The 16,465-nt window shown below is 30.5% G+C and overlaps 1 protein-coding gene and 2 long non-coding RNA genes across 3 annotated transcripts in view; 2 read left to right on the top strand and 1 right to left on the bottom strand.

Annotated features, from left to right (window-relative positions):
* The window catches only part of LOC105737381 (uncharacterized), an 85,850-nt gene that overhangs the window by 48,641 nt on the left and 20,744 nt on the right, over nucleotides 1-16,465 (top strand). The gene's annotated exons all lie outside the window — the stretch shown is intronic.
* LOC147658609 (uncharacterized) lies at nucleotides 1,348-3,681 on the top strand. Its single transcript, XR_015293831.1, has 6 exons — nucleotides 1,348-1,569; nucleotides 1,675-1,839; nucleotides 1,980-2,068; nucleotides 2,149-2,302; nucleotides 2,364-3,110; nucleotides 3,295-3,681. It is a non-coding gene; the product is annotated as an uncharacterized LOC147658609 (long non-coding RNA).
* Nucleotides 5,404-8,930, bottom strand: LOC147658608 (uncharacterized). The gene is made up of 2 exons (XR_015294409.1): nucleotides 8,737-8,930; nucleotides 5,404-5,804 (listed from the first exon to the last, which is right to left on the bottom strand). It is a non-coding gene; the product is annotated as an uncharacterized LOC147658608 (long non-coding RNA).

Raw genomic sequence — 16,465 nt, 5'->3', positions numbered from 1 at the left:
GTTAAAATTGATATAGGAAACTTGCTTGAAGTTCTAGCTTCAAGATTCAAGCTTGAAAGTGTAGAAATTTTAATTAGAAAACGAGTAATTAATGAATTTTCAATATGGCGTCATTGATGTATTAGAACATATGTCGCGTTAATCGTTAATAAATAATTAATTAAGGAAAATTTTGCACTAAAATTGTTACAGGAAACTTCCCTGAAGTTCCAGTTATAAGATGAAACCTCAAAAGTGCAGCAATTTTAATTAGAAAACGAGTAATTAATGAATTTTCAATATGGCGTCATTGATGTATTAGAACATACGTCGCATTAATCGTTAATAAATAATTAATTAAGAAGAATTTTGCATTAAAATTGTTAATTGTTAAAATAGGAAACTTGCCTGAAGTTCTAGCTTTAAAATGAGATCTCAAAAGTGCAGAAATTTTAATTAGAAAACGAGTAATTAATGAATTTTCAATATGGCGTCATTGATGTATTAGAACATACGTCGCATTAATCGTTAATAAATAATTAATTAAGAAGAATTTTGCATTAAAATTGTTAATTGTTAAAATAGGAAACTTGCCTGAAGTTCTAGCTTTAAAATGAGATCTCAAAAGTGCAGAAATTTTAATTAGAAAACGAGTAATTAATGAATTTTCAATATGGCGTCATTGATGTATTAGAACATACGTCGCATTAATCGTTAATAAATAATTAATTAAGAAGAATTTTGCATTAAAATTGTTATAGGAAACTTGCCTGAAGTTCTAGCTTTAAAATGAGATCTCAAAAGTGCAGAAATTTTAATTAGAAAACGAGTAATTAATGAATTTTCAATATGGCGTTCTTGGATTGGCGGGAAATTCTCTCTGTCCTTCTCGCACAATATTGCGTTCCTTGTCTGTGACGTCACGCGAATTCGCATACCTCCTCGCACATTCTGCTATGCTAATAACAAGTCGGAGCTTCGGTGATCCAAACGCGAGATGGCGTTGATCACCAAAACTTTTTTAACCGTCCTTGTCTAACTTATACACACAATATATTTTATATATTGTACATTAAATGTTTATAGAATCAAAGAAAAGAGTAAAGATAAATGAATTATAATTTTATTAATTATTTATATGGAAGTATATAATAGTGTAAAGTGGAAAATAAAAATGAAAAATGTTCTTAAAAGAATAAATTTATTCGTAAAATATACATATGTAAGTAAATGTATTATTATATATGTTAATGATATATACTCTTTAGGTTAGTTTATAATCGTACAATTAAAATTAGTTTTTTATTACAAATAAATTATATACATTTGTATAATAAATATTGACTTATTATTATTATCGTGTTTCAGATTGCAAAATAACTTTTCATATATTTAAAACTAATAAAATGAAGTATCTTATGTTAATATTAAACTGAAATTATAAATAATGGTAAACAAATAAAAATTGCAAAGATTCATTGAGAAACAATTAAATTATTCTGGATCATATTTCTATAATAATTTTGAAATTTTAATCGTTAAACTAATTTATTTAAAAATATGAGTATAAGAAGTTATCAGAATGTATAAGTAATTAATTTTTTATATCTTATATTAGCATAGTGATATGGCATAATATAAAAACTAAAATAAGTTTATAAAAATGTTTTTGTACTTTTATGCTCACTTCTGAAGAAGAAATATCATTTCTTTAGTTTTAAAATATTTATAATCACATATATTTATATAAAAAAATTAATTAATGAAAACATATATATGAAATAATATAATATCACAATATAAATAAAAAAAATCAGACATGGAAGGAGCACATATAAACATTTCATCTATATAAATCATGTAAGATATTAAATACAAAAATATCTATATCTATAAACAATTAATGAATAAATAATAGAAATAAATAATACAAAAACATATAAAAAAAACTAAATACCTACATGACTAGAACAATACTTATAGTATAAAATTCTCCACAGCAGCCACACAGGAATATGGTGTAATTTTTTAATGTTTCGAACGTATTCTACTTTAAAAAAACCTATGAGCCAACAAAATTTGAATTAAGGTATCCATCGAAAAGAAAAATCCTTTTCTCTTCTTTCGCGGTTATCCATCGTCCCTGCTTAAGGTTCACAGTTTCCACAGGAACGAATTCGTGGGATACCGCAAATCTTGAGGTTCCTCGTGTTAACACACATTCAATGAACCCCTTCGATTTCCCGTAATCTGTGAATCGACAGCTGAACGAGATACAGCTTCTTGGATTAGTTACTGCATGAAATAATCAATGAAGTTAATGGTAACATTTTCAATCATAAATGAAAGACCAAACTTAGAACTTAATATGAAATCTCTTTCAGGTTATAGAAAGACCGCCAAAAATGGATTTGATTTCTTGCTGTAAAATCTACGATTTTTCTTGAACGATTTATCAGATTCGGTGACATTAAATTGTTTTATATATATAAAATGTTAAAATGTTAAAAGGTTAAAGAATACATGTAAAAAAAGAAGAAAGAAAATTTACTAAGACGAAGGCATTTTGTACTAAGACGAATCAATCTCGACTTTCTAAATTTGGTATCCCATGATTCTTTTCTCGTATTATAAATTTATGGCGGAGTGCAATTTTTCTTCCTGCAATGCACCAGTCGTTGAATTGTTTTTCAAACGTTCCGCAAACTTCAATGGAACTTTTTTAGAGGATTTATTCCAGTCGGAGATAAAAGTTGCTCTAAATGGAAATCTCAAGAGATTGCGATAGTTTCTTGAGGAAGATTCGAAAGGATAAGAAAATTTTTGCAATTAAGATTTTTTTAATGGAAGATCTTATTGAAAGATACATACCTCGATTAAAATTATAGAGATATAAAATTATAGAAGATGTTTTATTTCGAACTTTTAACTTTATCGAACATCAAACGATTCATTTTACCAAAATTCTGATGTAACAATTATAATTCAAATTAATTGAATTGAAATTAAATAAAAATATTTATAAGAATAATGGATTATAATGGATATATATTTGAATATTGAGAATATAGAGAATATAACTTTGAAAAATAATTTGAAAATGAGTCTGTATCATGTCACAAATTAAAGATGTATGTAGCATTAACTCAGATATTGTTTTTTATTTATTTTGACTGATTTTCATTTAATTTTCAATCAAGTAAAGAAGCTCAGATTGGCAATAACATTTAAATTTATTTTCAGATAACAATTTTCGATTAACCTAGGAACCAACCTAGAACTCTAAATTCACCGAATTGATCTCTTCCTTTCCAGAAAGTAGTCAAGATTTAAGTGGTAGGTCATGGACGGCGCCCTTCGATTATCAGCCCAATCGAATGCTTTTACCAAAGAGGTTACTCAGATCCGATCATCGATCCTTTGCCACCCTTATCCAATGAGCATTTCTAAAGCTCTGCACGTGACACATGAATAACCATCAGCCACAAGGTGATACTCCTGGACCACAAGCTGATTACGTGCTATCCTCGAAAGTGTTTAAACAACGGAATTTTTAGATTGGAATAGAATTTTTTATTTTTTTTTTTTTTATCTTTCCTTTACACATTCGGATTAAAGTTAATATTTTATCACATATTTAATTAATTCCAACAATGACATATATCTGATAACAATTAAAATATAATTAAGCATATAACTGAAGAATGTAACTAAAGGATGATAGATTTATTCTGATAATTTTTAATTATTATCTAAAAAATATTCTCCATCAATGTAGTGTAAATTGAATAACTATTAATAACTCAATAATAATTACTAACTATTGTATGAAAAAATATATTTCTTCAATTAATTTTTTTTTTTAATTAAAAAAACTTTTTAATTTTCCTCAAGATTTTTTTACTACAAGGTTTTCAATGATATCAAAAATGATCATATTTTATATTCTATACTTACATTACACATTATTATATTAATTTTCATACAATGAATATAATGAAAACAATTATTTTAAAAAATTATTTAATTTCCAAATTATTTTAAATTTAGTTTCTTTAAAAAAAATCCAGTTATCAGAATAAATTTGTCCCTTTATCAATTCAAACAGTCAATGTTTCATGGCTCTTTCAATCGATCCATCCACTTTACAGAACTCACAATCTCTCCAATTTTCAACCGATTATCAAAAAAAAAAAAAAAAAAAAAAAATTCAGTTATCAGAACAAATTTGCCTCCCTATTAATTCAAACAGCCAACGTTTCACAGTTTTCCAAATCGACCCCCTCAATTTCCATTGAAATTTACCACAAAATTGAATGGCAAATATCGAATCATAAAAACTTGAATCAACATCAATTACCATTCTCAATACATTTCAGTGCAAATGCACATAGATATAGTGCATATCACGTGACACAGTGGCCGGAGAATCTCTAAAAGGAAGAGAAAAAAAATATAAATGGCTTTGAGGATAAGTTGGAGGTTTTCATCTCGTGATAAAATGGACGGCGACAGAGTTCTTAGAAACTTTTTCGACGGTGTTACGTTATCTCGAAGATATCTTTGAGGAGTTTCGAATTTATCCTTGAAGGAAAAAGGTTTTGAGATTTTTTTCTCTTTTCTATTTCTTTTTCTTTTTTGTTTTTTTCTTTTTGAAAAAATTCGCGAGTGAAAACGTTACTTGGCGAGATATTAGATGGAATCACGCATCATCTTGGCTTTATTAAAGTGCAAGATAGAAAGACGTTTTCACAAGCACCGGCTGACGTATTCAATAAAGGAGAATTTTGATGGTAACAGTGCTGCAAAAATTGGCGGTTTGTTGCAATTTAATTTTGAAAATTCAGATTGAAATATTGCCTGATTATTGAAAGATTGACTAATTATAAAGATATTATAAATTAAATGGAAAATTATTGTTTGATTTTAGATTGTAATATTATAAATTTAACTATTTATAGAGATAAATTATTATGGAAAGTTATCGTTGAATTATCAGTTGATTATAATTTGATTTTAAAAATTCAAATTGCAAACAATTGTAAAATTGACTAATAATAAAAATGTTATAAATTAAATAAAAAATTATTACTGATGTTAATGATTGTTAATTGATTGCAGTTTAATTTTAAATATTCAGATTGCAATGTTTTTTTTTTTTTATAATTATATTTATATGGATAAATATGGAATAAATAATTAGACATTAAAATAGACATTTTAAATAAAATATTTATTTTATTTAATTAAATCAATTTTTATAACAATAATAAAAATACTTTACATTTATATATTTTTAATTGGATGTTTATAAATTTTCTTTATAAATTTTAAAATCATAAAAAAAAAATATACATGTATGTATATCTCATATGTTATAAATAATTATGAAATAAAATAAAATTTAGTACAATAAAAAATGAATATAAATCAACTATTACAAAGCTTTAATTTTATAAATTATTACGAAGAATTACAAATTATAAATTACAATAATGTAAGAATATAAATTAAATAAAACGGTACAATATACGGTATAAAAGAGAAAATATAAAAATTAACATTTTAATTAAAACGTCAAGCGTTTGTAAAAATTAATTTACAATAAATTACATCAAAATAATTTATTTCACTTAAAATTATTTTCTATATCCTTATTTTCTAATTTATTTAATCTCTTTCAGCACAAAAATTCCATGCTTTCCAAATCCTGTTTCAAATCCGCAACATCCATCGTGTCAGAGATCAACAACGTCGTGTTAAAAGTTTCTTGAAGAAATTAAATATTTTGTTCACTATGATTTTCCAGCTTTCTGATCAAAATTCTGAAAAAAGAAAAAAAAACGAAATATAAACGGAGACTTTTTCGCAAAGAAGATGGTAAAGGTGGTAGTAAAGGGAATGAAATTTTCAGCAAATATTTTCTTCGCGATGAGGGAAATATTGTCGACTGCGTTTCCACAATGGCATTAAAAACTAGCTGCGCGTTTTGCTTTTATTATCGTGGGTCCGCCTTTTGAATAATACATCGCGTTGTAGCGCACAGTTACTCAAAACCAATGTATACAAGGTGTTAATGTATTCGTGAGACATCTTGGAAGATCGATTCTAGAAACCGAAATAACCGAAATGAAAGTCAGTATATAAAAATTATTATTAGATTGTGATTTACGTAATAGTAGTTACAAAAAATTCTTGAAAAAATCAAAAACACATCTCAAAGCATAATTTCGTTAAAGACATGCAATGCAATCATTATAAAAGCAGTATCAATCGATGGAACATCTTGTTTTATTCATTGTTCTTCAGAGATCAAAAACCACCTGAACAATAACACATATCCGATTCTTTGCGCATCATGAATTTTACATAGAGGGCGCTTCGATACACCTTTATCAAAAGCGCCTATTCAGGAAACTCGGCGTTTCTTCGAGTTCGTCAATACCACGTTGGCGGTGGATTTCCGGTTACGCGGAGACATGAAAGCGCAGCTACCGTTTCCATTTTTCGCGGAACCGTCGGCCCGATCGCGAAATTGGAATTTTAAAAATACGAATCGTGGGAAGGTTCGCTCGATTACCGTGTACCGGGTTATTTGAGAACGGGCTGTCAGTTTCAGCGATGATCTCGATCTCTACGAGCAGCGATCCGGCGAAAATGGAATTATCGAACACCTCCCCCCCTCCCCCTGGCCATGCGTGGAAAAAGATTGTGAAATTTTGTACGCGGTGAATGGGTCGATCTGAAGTGTTCGTTGAATGGAATTAAAATATAATTTGGGTTGGGAATTGAATGTTTGAAAAATTGAAACGATACACGTAAAAATAAGATATTGAAAAATTATACATAAAAGAAATTTTCTGAAATCTTGACCAGACAGATAGATGAATTACCATGAAATGTAACAAATACCGAAGTAGAATTTCACACTATTATTATTATATTGTTATGAATAGATTTATTATTTTGATTTATTAAACAAACAAAAAGAAACAATTACTTTTAGAAAATTAAAATCAGTAATATTATATTTTTAGAATTATATTATATTATATTATATTATAGAATTGAAGAAAAATATAATATTCAATAAAAGAGAATACATTATTTCATTCTAAAGAAGTAAAAATAAGAGATGGTAATATATCAAGTTCATAAAGAGAAAAGAGATCTTTCTATTCTTAGAAATCTTCCTATTACAATTATATAAAAAATGACACAGAAAAAAGATTCTATTCAAAAATAATTCAAATAATATTTTCCATTATTAATAAAAATTCAATTTTATTAGATGTGGAGATATGTTATTCAATATTCTTTCCAAAAAAAATCAATCTTAATGGAATTTTGATATAACATTAACAATAGAAAACTTGTATAAACGGGAAACCATATCCGATTATAGTTTCATCCAGTTCGATCGAATCGTTGACATTTGATCGTTGAAGATCACTGAATCAAGATTCAATGAATCATTCGACAACTATACTGGTAAACGGATGAAACTAGATAAAATATTGATCTCTTCAAACGATCGAAACAAAAAATATGAATTATCAGAATTATGCGATACAATTTTTTTATATAAATTTTTATATAAAATATACAAATGTTTAAAAGAATATAAATTTTAAATGAGATTAATAAAATCAATATTATTAATATTACTTATAGAACTTAAACGTTAAAATAAGATAAGTTTGAAGATAATTTTGGAGATATTTTACCTAATTATAACTCTCCGAACTGTAAAGTTTGAACTGTGTGGCTAACTTTCGTTTGTTGAAATTCTAAACTATTGACTTCCATCAGTAGTTATCCATTTCTGTGTAAAATAGTCATTTATTGAAAAATTCATAAAAACCGAAGTAATTTTATTTTGTATCATAAATAAAAATTGTATAATATACATGTAGAACTTTATTATAAATATTTCTAATTATTTCAAATTAACTCAATTAAATAATTATAATTAATGTACGTTAAATTAATAGCCATTCATTTTTTCAAGTATTTCAAAAACAAAAATATTTTGTAACATCGTGTGCGACTAATGCTCAGATCTTATAAACGGCAGAGTAATGACTATGAATGTATACGTTTTTAGGTGAGTGGAGGGTTCTTAAGGTTAAATGGATGGCTTGAAATAAAGAAAAAAAAAGAAATTTAGCAGCGAAACTTCACGAAAAAAACTTGATATAAGATTTTTAAAGAAGAGAGTTATTTACTAAAATAATTTAAATAAAGGATTCAAAGAAAAAGTGACATTTATTTCATTTTCAACAAATTTTTTCATCGCTTTTTCATCAATTCTTTGTTCTTCAATAATGGAATAACAAGAATAATGGAAACACGTAGCTAAAGAAAGATTATGCGGATATTGTAATGCATCTATTCGTTTTTTTTTTTTTTTTTTTTTTTTAACCAAGAAAAATATTATTTTCAAAGAAAGATGTTTTCATTTTCTTTTTATTATAGATAGTTATAGTTAGCTTCATTTTCCATGCATACATAACAAGCGCTCAGAAAAATGCTACTGCATTGCAAATACAAGTAGATTTCACGAACGTATACATAACCTAACTTATAAACGTGACACGCATTACCTTGAGAATCGAGCCTTCGCAAATCTTCGTACGATACGTCTATATCACTCGGGATCGTTATATGGAATTTACCATGGAACAAATCCAGATATCTAACCATTTCCTTTTAAGGAATTCCTTTCACGAAGAAACGAAAATCGAATTTACTCACCGCCAATCGTGTTCCATTTCGCGCGAGCAATTTGTCTTAACTCAATCGTGTTTTAGCTCCTCCGAATTGTGTTTTTACGACCAATCGAATTCTGATGTTTTCAGAAGAAGAGATCAATTACATTAAATAGAAGGATAAGAAATTTCATGAAAAAAAAAATCTCCAAATATTTCAGAAGTCAGACGAATAATATCAAGTCAAGTTATGCAAGGGATTACATAATATGTCGATATGTTATATCGACATAAGTAATATAAGTCAGACAAATAGTATAGTATATATGATAAAATTGAATATGTTGACAAGTAATATAATTTTCTTGATCCAATAAATTTTGTATATAATATAGATTATTTTGACTCAAGTATACGAATAAAATACAAATACATTTTGAGTTGTTGAGATATAAGTTCATTTTCAAATAGAATAATTAATATTCTCATATTTTATAACTTTTATTATAATTTACGATATTTTTCTAATAATTTATTATATTAATTTTGCTCATTTTACGATTATAATTTTTTTCGATTTAATAATTGCAAAAATTTTTATTATTTAATAGTTTGATTAATTTGAAAATGTAATGAATAATGTTGAGTATTCCAGGTATTCTAGAAATTGCATGTATTTTTTGTTTAAACTTCCACTTTGTCACTGTCATCGTGATATGAATCGTATGATACAACTGGGACACGAAGTTGCACCATTTAACATTATGTTTCTCTGATTGTCTCCGTTTTAACATAAACTTTCCCATTATATATTCCAATAATCATTATATGCCAATTTGTATTATTATATTTTTATCCCTCAATGCTCTGCGTCGATATAAAATTTAACATTATTTTAAAAATATACAGTTTAGGCAAATAAAAATTGTTTTCAATAATTGAAACTTTACATCAACATATCCAAGTTGATAGATGATTAATATTCGAAACAGTTCCAAAAATGTGTTAATTTAACAAAAATTAGAGACATCTCGACAGAGATACGTCCCTAATTCCAATAATTATTAATATAACCGTATCTAAATCGAGCAAATAATAAACGAGCCAGAACAATCATTACCAGAAACATTGTTTTCCCGCAGCGTTCGTAATTAACCTCATTAACTCGTAGAATAATTGCTGTTTACGCTGTCCGATCACGGACTAGCTTCAATATTCCATGGAATAGCATCTTTGTCAGAGAATTGCGTAACACTCGTCGCCATCATTAATTTCTATACAACCGAATTTCATTGGAATAGAAAATAAGTAATATCATATCGCCACGATTAACACAAGTAACATAAATCAAACAAGTGGTGCAGATACAGTTTGGTTAAGCAAACATCGCTATAGAATGTGTTATATGTACGATACGTAATATAATATAGATTTATTATGATCACAGTACAAGTAATATAAACATGAATTTCAATCGGACGAATTGAATATATGAACAATACTCATTGTAATACGAGTAATAATAAATATTTGAATGAGTAGCCAATCAGACAAATTATATTAACAATAGAATATAATTATTCAAGTAGATAGAACTGGTTCTAACGAGGCACATTCCAGTCAAACAAATACACAATTTCAACTGTACAAAAGTACCTTAAATAAATTTAGTTCAAAATGCGTATTTTTCCCCCTATTTCACTGGAAAAGAGATTTTATGCAAATTTACTATCGAAATTGTTATCCCCGCTCCCAATTCCATTAACAGGGATTCGTTAATTCGGACGAGAGTTGGCCGATGCTAAGTGATTAATTAATTTTCAATTGCCACTCGATACTCCCCTCTCGTTATTCCCGAATTACTTGACTCCTCCGATAGAGGGGGGAAGAGAGAAGGCGATAGAGGAAGAGAGGGAGAAGAGAAAGAAGAACAAGCTCGAACCTCTTTTTTTCTTTTTTTCGTAGGTGGCGTTTTTCAACTTGAAATCGAGTTCATCGATTCGACGCCATTATCCTTCTCATTACGCGCTAATTAAAGCCTCTTCGCCAGCCCCGACAACGAGGATAAATGCGACAATTGGAGACAAAGTCGTAGTAAAAAAAGAAAAAAAAGATTAATCTTGCAATGACATATTGAGGTCCTTTCTTCAAAAGGGAAAAATTTTAGGAAAAAATTTATCCACGATTCTACTATTGCATCGAAGAGAAATAATAACACGATTCATTGATTATTTTTCATTGAGATAAAATAAAAATATTCGCGATTATCTTTCGCGAAGATAAGTTTTTGATGTGTCACTTGGAGATGATGGAGGGAAGAGAAAAGAGGATTATTATAGGAAACATACGATGAAAGTGCACATCATCCGCGAGAAAAATGGCAATAAATAAGACGGCGACGAAGGAAAATCGATCGGTGCTCATGTACAAACCACCAAGTGCCTCTTTTCATCGAGATGCGAGACGATTGGACTCGTGACACCGGATACAAAGACGTTCATCCGGAATCGAAGCTTCCAGAAAACAGAGACTATCCCAACCTTGGGGTATACAGACATTGCATTCTAATGAAATTCGATCTGTCGAGATAAACGAAATTGTTGCGTAACAATCTTGTAAACATTCCTGTCGAATATTAAACCCAATTCCGACTGAATAAATTATTCTAAATTATTTTTGTAATCTGATAAATATATATTATAATATAAACTACACAAACTATGTCCATGTCCAAAATATGTCGATCATGGTTAAACAAGATGGACAAATAGCGTGAGCTAAAAGTGGAATGTTTACTACTGGAAAGAAGTCTCGCGGGACAGTAGAGGGACGAGGGGGGTGCTTTACGACGCTTTGTTGACATCACACGTTACACAGCAGCAGAAAAGCTATATAATTTGAACATTCGAAATCATAAAAATTATTTTGCAAGCTGACTGGAAATATCTTCGAAACTATTTATACAATTATCTTAATTACTCGAATACGAAATTACATTTCATAAATTAAACTATGGTCACAAATATACGTAATTAATCTATACATATTACGAGAAATAACAAAATTTTTACATTACATCGATACGATTAGAATACTTCGAATATGAAATGCTAATGCATTTAGATATAAATCATCGTTTTGGATTAGTGTACGTGACAAATACCATGGTAGAGAAAGAAAAATGCGTTTCCATCAGTGAGCATCAGTATACATCGTACATCGTATATTATTATGTATACACTGGAACATCGTATCCAATGAAACGTTCCTTTTTAAATCAAGACTTATCTCCTCGATTTTCATTCTCCATCAGCCGTCTAAAAAAAAAAGAAAGGAAAAAGAGAGAGCATTAATATTGTCATTATTCGTTCAAAGCAACAAAGCAAAGAAAGTCGGATTCTTCTCCATCCTTCCGTCCGATCGACAGATAAATTGGTCCGCGCGCGAAAGAACCGGTCAAATTATCCTTTCGCTTCTCCACTTTTCCGCTCGCGCGGTATCGATTCCCCTCTCCTCCTCCCTCATCCCCTCCCCTCGCTCAGCCACTCTCGAATTAATTCGAAAGTAATCCGTGCCCGATCGAGCTCGAACAAGATGCACAGAGACGAGTTAGCTTCGATCAGGGAGGAGCTGATTGTGTGTACCGAGGCGAACTATTCCGAAGCGTTAAAGTTCAAATCGATCAGCTCCCCGGTTCGTGAAGGAGGGGGAAAACGGTTTAATATCGTTCCCACGGAACGTAGCCACGAGAGCGGGAAATTATTTTCCTTGGCGGTTTGCAGCCGTCCAGGCGCGCGACGAACAAATCGGCTCCTCCAAAGTGGAAAATGGCTGCGTTTCTTTTTTTCGTTCCTTTCTCCTCGACGAATAAGAGGGGAGGGGGGAAAGAAGATAAATACACACGCGTAGAAACGACCGTTGTCCACCCGTAAATTAGCCGATTCTCTTCCTTTTATTTCATTATTCCGCTCGGATGAAGCGTTTCGTGTTTTCTACCTCACTTTAACCTCACTTTCGGAGTTTTTGTCAAGGTAAACAAGATTTTTCTGCACCACGTTTCGTCTCCCTACGCTTTACAAAGTGTATTTTCAATGTATATAATTCAATGTTTTTGTTGGCAGGAATTTTTTGTTCTCGTGGTGGGTGAAGTGTGAAAAATAAGAGCTCTCTTAGAGCACGGAGAGAGAAAGAGAGAGAGAGAGATAGGGAATATTGCCTCTTCGTTTGTGCTTGTCGCAAACGGATCTCTTTCACGAGACTCAAATTACACTAACGGAAACAAACTTTTGAAATCTTTTATTTTAGATTTTAGTTCCGTGTATCAAGCGTATATATATACGAGTTATTTATTTTTAACTAATAATAAAAAATAATAATAATAAAATAAATCCCTAGGTTTCGTCCAATTAAAACTTATTCAAAAAACGTAAAACTGGCGTTTGCAATTTATCGTGTGAACAAGAAGCAGGATAATCGGTAAAAACAAACAAATATCTTAATGCACAAGCGTGCCAAGTATTCACCCGTGTTTTCAATGCTCGTAAATTAGCACTTCCGCTATTATTCTGCTCGAGCTATTATCCTACTCGAATGGTAGCGAGCGTGCACCTGTGTGTTTGCACACGTTCTCCTTTCTTCTCCTCTCGAGGAGGAGGAGGAGGAGGAGGAGGGAAGAAGAGGGCCACTCTTTCCGAGTGACCCGTTTTCGCCGAGCAAAAGCTGGAAAACGCGAATTTAATTGAGAAGACAAAGCGGGCAAAGAAAGCCTGGAAGGAATGGAGAGAGGTGGATCGAGGATGGACGCTTGTCGAACGGAGAAAGATTCGAGGGAGGCTAATATCTGGGATATCGATTTTTACGCCACTGATCCTTGGATTTGATCTTGGCCCGATGGATTGAAGTTATAGCGGTAATGAAAAGGGCGGAGGGGAGTTAATACGTAAGATTAAATCCTTAAGGGGATTAAGAGTTGAGATCACTTTTATCAACCATTTCGATGCTATCGTACGTGACTTAATAAGTCTGGATTTTTTTTCTAAACAGGCCGAAGAATGTCGAGTGGTTACCGTGATTATTACAATTTATTCCGTATACGATTAATTGGGAATAATCAATGATAAATTGAAGAGGAAAGTGCAAACAAAGGGAAAATTCTCTAACCTAAATTTTTACAAAGATATACAAGTATAAATATTTCGAATCCGTATTTAACAAAATAAAATTTTTCTATTCCCCTTACTCTCTCAAAATTGCAATAAATTCATTCACATCGTAATAACAAAATTCCCTTCGTTGAAGAATATTTCTTTCTCGTATTTTTCCAGGGAAAAATAGATGGCTCTCGCGCAGATAGCTTCGACAAAATTGTTACATTTAATCTTGGCGATACAGTCGATTCAGCTCCATCCCGATCGTTCCCAATGTAACAAGTTGGAAATTTTTTGAAATTCAACAATTGATACCGCTACTTGTATACGGGGGCGGAGGGGGGGGTGGAAGGAGGAGAGGGGGGAATTACGGGCGGAACGCGAAATTTTTCCACCGACGTGGCTTTTAAAGCGGAAATCTCATTTCGGTGTCGCGGCCACGTGCGCCGTATAAAGAATTCATACCGGGAACCGCTTTGCATCCTACTTTCCGGATGGTTACGTGGGCAACGTTCGATGAGCGGGGCGTATTCTCGTGTACGCGTGAACACCGCAGAACGAGGTCCATCCATTTTCGTCGATTCCTTATTCTTTTTTTTTTTTTTTTTTTTTTTCTTATCCATTATCGAACTTTTTCTCCCCAATATATTCCTGCCAAATTAACGTAAGATCCCTACGTTATTCACAAGGATGTCTATAAAGATATATTCTTTCTCGACTGCTTACTACATCTTTTTCATTTTACTTAGTGTTTCAATCGTTAATTGTGAATTTTTTTGTTACACGTGTTACATACGATGATGATGATATATATCGAGATACGCTGAGATTAGATTGCTGATAATTTTATTAAAAAAAATAATTTTTTGAACAAAACGAATATACATACAATTCTAATACGATTCAAGGAAAGAAGATGGATATAAGTATTGAGTAAAATATCAACCGAAACTTGACTCGTCTTTGTTATTGTTTTAATCGTAATTCGAGTCAAGATCAAAAGCAATGCGAATTCTCTCGAGAGTTAATGTATTCAAAGGGTAAAATTGTGGCTGTCGTTATATGTATCCGGTGATTACATTTTATTTACGTATACACGCATACGTTCGATCTCTGGGGGAGGTGTGTACAAGTTAAATTTCACGAGGACGAAACTTAATAAAACTTTCGAAACCGGCCCGAGATCCTTCTATTCAACTTCTAAATTAGCTTCAACACCGGTCTTTTCGAATTTGATCTTCTCTCCCGGTGAGAGACCTGAATATCCTGTTGTTATTCGTGTTATATATGTAATATAGGGGAATCACTTTCGACTCAATCGCGATTCTCCATTCGTTAATCATTTCAAAATTCGAAATTCGTTTTCGTCGAGCATATTTTTATGGTTAACTCTCGATTTTCCATGATTAATTCGAATCAAGATCTTTGTTTTGGGTATTTATAGGGGAAACTGGAATAAAACTAGGATATTTTTGGTTAACTTTCGATTTTTCCATCGTTAATTCCTTTAAATTATTTTAAATATTTATTTTATAGGGGTAACTAGAATAAAAGTAGAATATTTTTGGTTAACTTTCGATTTTCATTCCTTTAAATTATTTTCAATATTTATAGGGATAACTAGAATAAAACTAGGATATTTTTGGTTAACTTTCGATTTTTCCATCGTTAATTCCTTTAAATTATTTTAAATATTAATTTTATAGGGGTAACTAGAATAAAACTAGAATATTTTTGGTTAACTTTCGATTTTCATTCCTTTAAATTATTTTCAATATTTATAGAGGAAACTAGAATAAAATTAGAGTATTTTTGGTTCAACTTTCATTCCTTTAAATTATTTTCAATATTTATCGGGTTTCTTATAACTTTCTTACAATGGGACTAAGAATACCGAGTGATGTAAGAAGAATTTTCGTTGGCCTGCGATGAAAATTTTTCTTTGTCAATTGTTGATACGTGAACTCTTTCCAACGGTTCCTTACATTTCCAGCATATAATGTTTCGAATAATTAGAGCATTGCCTATAACGCATTACGTAACACAGTATCCCAACTATAGAAACGTTGTATGCAAATTTGAAAAGCAAATAATGAGATAATAAAGGCAAACGTGTGCGCGCGCGCCTCTAAAATACGGGAAAACATTCAAATCATCCCGACAACCATGAACGCTAGTAGGATTATTATGCCGCGTGGAAATTATTAAAACATTACTACTGCAAATTTGAATAATGTTACGCCTAATATAACTTAAATACAACGCATAATTTCGAGATTATTTTGAGAAAGGAAAGCTTTAGAAATTTCTGTAGACGAAGAACGAACGAGAAAGAAAGAAAGGAATTGGATTAAAGAGAAGAGAAAAAGAAGAAGAAGAAATGATTTTGCACTCTAATCTAAAAAAGATCGAATTTATTTAATCGAATCGCATGGGATGAAATGAAACGAACACAATCTCCTTCTTCTTTTTGGGTTGAACACGGTCCAAGCAAGTTTTCGAAAAAAAAAAAAAAAAAAAAATATATAAAAAAGTGATCCAGAGCAACATTCGTTAAAAATTCCTCCTTCACCATTTTCCTTTTTTCTTATAAATTTATACGAGCGAGTAAAAAAGTCGCGGCATTAA

The sequence above is a fragment of the Apis florea genome, unplaced genomic scaffold (assembly GCF_048593485.1).
Source record: "Apis florea isolate Af1SG1 unplaced genomic scaffold, ASM4859348v1 contig_1914_pilon, whole genome shotgun sequence".
NCBI classification, from domain to species: domain Eukaryota; kingdom Metazoa; phylum Arthropoda; class Insecta; order Hymenoptera; family Apidae; genus Apis; species Apis florea.
The sequence above is the reverse complement of the archived record's forward strand: the minus strand, read 5'-3'. Positions and strand labels throughout refer to the sequence as shown.